The sequence below is a fragment of the Lemur catta genome, chromosome 6, assembly GCF_020740605.2.
Source record: "Lemur catta isolate mLemCat1 chromosome 6, mLemCat1.pri, whole genome shotgun sequence".
Lineage (NCBI taxonomy): Eukaryota > Metazoa > Chordata > Mammalia > Primates > Lemuridae > Lemur > Lemur catta.
In genome coordinates, this window is record NC_059133.1 from 75,351,865 (window position 1) to 75,358,346 (window position 6,482).

Genomic DNA, 6,482 nt, shown 5'->3' on the forward strand with positions numbered 1-6,482 from the left:
AATAAACAGATTATGCCTTCAGACCCTTCCCTTCCCTGAAGGTAGAGGGAATAGAAGTAAGAAAAATGTTCAACAGCTTTGACTGTACAAGCAAATGTATTGACAAGGTTTTTGTGAAGTTGTTGGAAAGTATGGGACGACTTCATCATATGATCTTGGAAAACTAAATGGATAAAGAAACGAAGTCACTATAATAATATTGCCTCCAGGAAGAAGAAAAAGCTGTACAACAGGAAAAATAATCTTAGCATACTACTTTGCTTAGTGGGAAAATATTAGCACAGTCATAACAATGGAAAGACTGAATATTATAGTTGAGTAGAAATTGCGGACTGGAGAAGAGGAAGTCAATATATAATGTATAAAATTGGTAAAACAAAAGATTGAAATACAGGGTTAATGCCAAAAGATACATATGTAATGAACAGTGAAAAGTTAATAAGGAAAATGCTCTCTTTTTTATTAAAAAAAAAAAACCAAAGTGTGTCATCTTTAAATCATACATAAATTTTCACACAAATATTCCAGCCACTGAAGAAAGCTTTTTATGACTATAATAGTCTGCGGACTAGTAAGGAAATAATTATGAACCAACTGCAGATATTTTCATTTGGTTCTCAGAGCTTCAAATTATACCATCTCTTATTTAACAATTTTAAGGATATCTTTTTGAACATTATTTTTTTTTTTGCAAAAGTTGTGTCTTCTATTGATAGCAATCTGTAGTTTTTGTTTCAAAGAATACATTTATCATTTATTTCGTCTTCTTTGTTTTATCATGCTTAGAGTTCAATACTCTATATATGGAAAGTATACTATCTACATACAGTATATACAATACATTATTATTATGTTCATATTCCACTGGATTGAAAACACTTTGAACAAGGATGAGAAATATTCTTGCAACAGAAGCTTGCAGTACCACAATACAATTATCATATCTTGCATAGAACAGATCTGTCTGTACTTGTAGACTGTGTAGCAGATTGTCTTTTCATTTTGATTTAAAAAAATGAGTCATTGTTCTTAATCTTGAGATATATAGGCATATCTCACAGATATTGTAGGTTTGGTTCTAGACCATTGCAATAGAACTAAGATTGCAATAAAGTGAATCATACAAATTTTTTGGTTTCCCAGTGCATATAAAAGTTTCATTTTACACTATACTACAGTCTATTAGGCGTACAATAGCATCATGTCTGAAAAAAAACAATGTACGTAACTTATTTAAAAAATACTTTATTGCTAAAAAATGCTAAAAATCATCTGAGCCTCTAGGAAGTTGTCATCTTATTGCTGGTACAGTATCTTGCCTGAGTGTCAATGGCTGTTGACTGAGCAAGGTGGTGCTTGCTAAAGGTTAGATTGGTTGTGGCAATTTCTTAAAATAAAACTACAATGAAGTCTGCTACATGGATTGACTTTTCCTTTTACGAAAGAGTCCTCTGTAGCATGCAATGCTGTTTGATAGCATTTTACCCACAACAGAACTTCTTCCAAAATTGGAGTCAATCTTTTCAAACCCTGCCACTGCTTTATCCACCAAGTTTATGTAGTCTTCTAAATCCTTTGTAGTCATTTCAACAATGTTCACAGCATCTTCACCAGGAGTAGATTCCATCTCAAGAAACGACTTTCTTTGCTCATCCATAAGAAGAAATTCCTCACTCATTCAAGTTTTATCATGAGATTGCAGCAATTCAGTCACATCTTCAGGCTCCACTTCTAATTCTAGTTCTCTTGCTATTTCTACCACATATGCAGTTCCTTCCTCCACTGAAGTCTTGAACCCCTCAGCCTCATCCATGAGGGTTGGAATCAACTTCTTCCAAACTCCTGTTAACATTGATATTTAGACCTCCTCCCATAAATCATGAATGTTCTTATTGGCATCTGGAACAGTAAAGCCTTTCCAAAAGGTTTTCAATTTACTTTGTCTAGACTCGTCAGAGGAATCACTCTCTACGGCAACGATAGCATTACAAAAAGTACTCTTTGATCCATGGGCTACAGAATAAATGCATGAAAACAATATTAACTTCCTTGTACATCTCCATCAGAGCTCTTGGGTGACCAGGTACTTTGTCAATGAGCAGTAGTATTTCAACATGAATTTTTTTTTCTAAGTAGTAGGTCTCAACAGTGGGCTTAAAATATTTAGTAAACCACACTGTAAACAGATGTGCTGTCATCCATACTTTGCTGTCCCATTTATAGAGCACAGGCAGAGTAGATTTAGCATAATTCTTAAGGGCCCTAGGATTTTCAAAATGGTAAATGATCATTGGCTTCAATTTAAAGTCACCAGCTGCATTAGCCCCTAACAAGAGAGTCAGCCTGTCCTTTGAAGCTTTGAAGCCAGGCATTGACTTCTCTCTGGCTATGAAAATCCTAGATAGCATCTTCTTCCGATATAAAGCTGTTTCATCTACATTGAAAATCTGTTGTTTAGTGTAGCCACATTCATCAGTGATTTTAGCTAGAGCTTCTGGATAATTTGCTACAGCTTCTACATCAGCACTTGCTACTTTACCGTACACTTTTACATGACAAAGACATCGTCTTTATTTAAAACTGATGAACCAACACTTGCTAGCTTCAAACTTTTCTTCTGCAGCTTCCTCACTTCTCTCAGCCTTCATAGAATTGAGTGAGTTAGGTTCTTGTTCTGCATTAGGCTTTGGCTTAAGGGAACGTTGTGGCCATTTTGACCTTCTATCCAAACCATTCAAACTTTCTCCATACAGCAATAAGGTTGTTTCACTTTCTTATCATCTGTGTGTTCAATGGAGTAGCACTTCTAATTTCCTTCAAGAACTATTCCTTTGCATTCATAACTTGGCTAACTGTTTGGCAGAAGAGGCCTAACTTTCAGCCTGTCTCAGCTTTTGACATGCCTTCCTCACTAATCTGAATCACTTCTAGCTTTTGATTTTAAAGTGAAAGACATGTGACTCTTCCTTTCACTTTAACCCGTAGAGAATCTTGTAGGGTTATTAACTGGCCTAATTTCAATAATGCGTCTTAGGGAATAAGGAGGCCCAAAGAGAGAGAAAGAGATAGCGGAATGGCCAGTCAGTGTAGCAGTCAGAACACACATACAATATTTATCAATTAAGTTCACAGTCTCATATGGGCATGGTTTGTGGTGCCCCCAAACAATTACAATAGTAATATCAAAGATCACTGATCACAGGGGATCACCATAACAGATATAATGATAATGAAAAAGTTTGAAATATTGTGAGAGTTACCACAATGTGACACAGAGACACAAAGTGAGCATATACTGTTGGGAAAATGATCCAAATAGATTTGCTCAACACAGGGTTGCCAGAAACCTTCAATTTGTAAAAAATGCAGTATCTGTAAAGCATGATAAAGCAAAGCACAATAAAAATGAGGTATGCCTGTAATGGAGTCAGATTTCAGCTTTTTAAAATAATAAATAACAGTACCCCATCAAGTAAAATGGGATTGTTTGATACTTGAAAACAGTACAGTACACCAAAATACTGGAATACTGAAAACGGATCATGTAATCCCTGGTATAAAGAAAATTCTAAAGAGTTCTGTATGCTGGCTTTCAGTTTATAAATTTAAAAATATTGAACCATTCACCTTTATCCCTAATACAATAACTTTCCAAAAGCTAATTTACAAATATCCATTTGTACAGACACTGATATCCAACATAATCATAAATTCTCACAATAAATATACATATTGAAAGAGAAAAAAAATGTATGGTTATTGCCTGATCACAATTTCTTAGGGAAAGCATTCAGTAATTCAAAATTCTTATAACCATAGTGAGCATACAGAAAGGTGGTTTTGCCAGTAATTATCTAATATTAATTTGCCAGCATATTACTAAAAGCCTTCATCTACAAGAGCCTAAGAGATCTGTTTCCTGGAAATTGCCAAGTATGTGTTGAGGCTACACAGCAAGAAGAGATTAGCTTACAAAAACAGCAATGGTTTCTAGACCATTCTCTTAGTTTCTCTAAGATCTCTGTTCCTCGATTTCCTGTGGGCTAAACAGTGGGAAACATGTCAACTTATTGTCTACCTTCATGTCATACTGAAAAATAGAAAACGTGAAGCTCCTTGAGCAGGATGGTGCACGAATGATCTGAGCAGACAATTCCCCAGTAGATTTTCGGGCTCACTGGAAAGGCCTGCCCTCCAAAGTGCCTGTGTTAATCGTCTGTCACAAGAATCCAAGCCCATCATTAGGCATTTGCTCTTAGAGTTAAGCCTTCTCCTCTGCACTCAATACACTTTACACCTATGGGCCCCCAGGGAAGGGAGGCCTCAGTCACTATTACTTTTGCATGGACTCCAGGGTCAGAGGCTGGCAGGACGGGCAGCATGAGAGCACGAGGCAGGAGCACAGAACTGCACTCGGTGGGAAAGGAACACCGTGGAAAGGCTGAGTGCTGAGATCAAAGAGCATCTCTCCCAGCCTTCAGATCTTTCCCTGAGCCCAGCTTCATCTCTTTCTTAGTTCAATGCTTCTCTCTACATTAAACCTCAATCCTATTTATGCTGAGTTAATCTCCACTCTGTTTATATTTGGAAAGGTCAACTGCCCACTCCTAACTGTGCACCAACACAACTGTGAAGTTAATGCAGCCACATCACTAATCACAGCGGGAAAGAGAAGCCACCTTAGAAGACTGAAGCTGAACCATGCTGAGTGCAAGGAAAGGACTACAGAATGAATGAATGCGCAGAGCAGTGAATTAATGGTTTGGCACTACACACTTGATGTCTGGGAGGTTAAAAATGATTCTCATGTATGTGCCCAGTGCTTCCAGTTTGTCTTACTGCTTTCAGTTTTGTACATTTAGGCCTTGGCCCCCAACGGCTCCAGACTTCTCTTTGAGGAGGTATGGAAAGTGAGACTTACTTCCTATTAACTTTCTCCAGATTAAATAACCAGGGCAGCCTAATTAGTGATACCACTACACAGAGAGCACTCCTGTGTACTAGCCTTAAAGATAAAAAGGAACATCAAGAACTGGCCCTGATTTCCATGAGATCAAGAAATGGGGCAAAAATTATAAATATAATTAATTTTTGAAAAGGTAATTTTGTACAACAGACAAATCCACGGGGAACAACATCTCCATCTATGGTATATTCTATGCAGTACTATGCATAAATCTTTCTGAGATCATTGATTTGTTGTTCATTATATACAGACAGTCATATCATTTGAGTTTGGAATCCTCAAACACGACTCAGTGAGTCAAGTTCAGTCTTGGCATATTTCATTCCATCTCATTGTGTGATTCCAATTCTAGACTTACTAGATTCTTCCTAAGGAAATACATGAATAAGAGAGGTGGGAGAGAGACCATGGCAAGGTACGTATCAGGGAAGGCTTTATCCCAGGGGGTTGGTCATAAAGTGCTCAGAGCTACTATAGACCCCCAGATGATGTAGGGTAATCTTTTCTAAAGCCAAATCAAATTCAGAGACAAAGAATTATCCTTATGTCAATTCTCTGGGAGGGAAAAAAAATGCAAACATTAACTACCAGGCAAGTGTTCAGTTGTGCAGTGAGTAGTCCAATTCCTCACCATGTGACGAGGGAATCGCTGTGGACAACAAGAGGGCTGGTAGGGGAAGGACACTGCACTGACCCAGATTCCCTTTCAGAGTGAGAAAATCAGAGTGACAGAAAGATCACCCAGAGTTCCATGCAGTAAATGTGGGGCATATATCCTAGCCTAAATTACATACGAGCTTCTTGTCGCCAGACCCAGCAACATGTATAACTCACACAGTTAAGCCCCACTTCATGAGGGCAAACCAGTTTCCACCCTGCTGCAATTCTGATGATTCTGATTTTTCTCTTGTCCTTTTTTTTTTTTTTTTAAATCAGGTTTATTACTTTAAGAAAAATCAAAGCAAAATGAAAACTGGGTGGTCATGAGACATTTCAACTCCTCACTTCTAGTTCCCCACTGGTGTCTTTCTGACAGCTTTCAAGGCTGTGCCCCAAATGCTGCATGTCGTCCACATCGCTCCTTCCAGACCCAAGCTCCGAATTTACACACCAGGCAGAAGTGTTTCTCCGCCTGGGGATTCTCAGGACGCCAGGCTCGGCCAAATGGGAGCAGCTTTCCTTCTAGACCACAGTCTTGTGGCCCACCTTGGAGGCTGAAATAAAGCTACTGTACTCAGCCTCGCAACCTCACCCAGCGCTCACTAATAACATCTGCTTTATAGCCATCATTCCTGCAACCTGCTCTCGCCTGGCTCTCCTGCCCTCTCCAAGAGGATGTGCTCTACTATGCGGCAGGTCTGGTGGAAAGTTGACAGTCTCCAAGCCAAGAGCACAAGCGGCCAGCACTGGATAAATGACTTGAAGTGCTTTCTCCAGGGACCCTTTCCAGGTACAGGAGCCCTTCTTAACCAGGTTCGGCCGGTGCTGGCAGACAGCCTCGTGCAGGAGCACATTA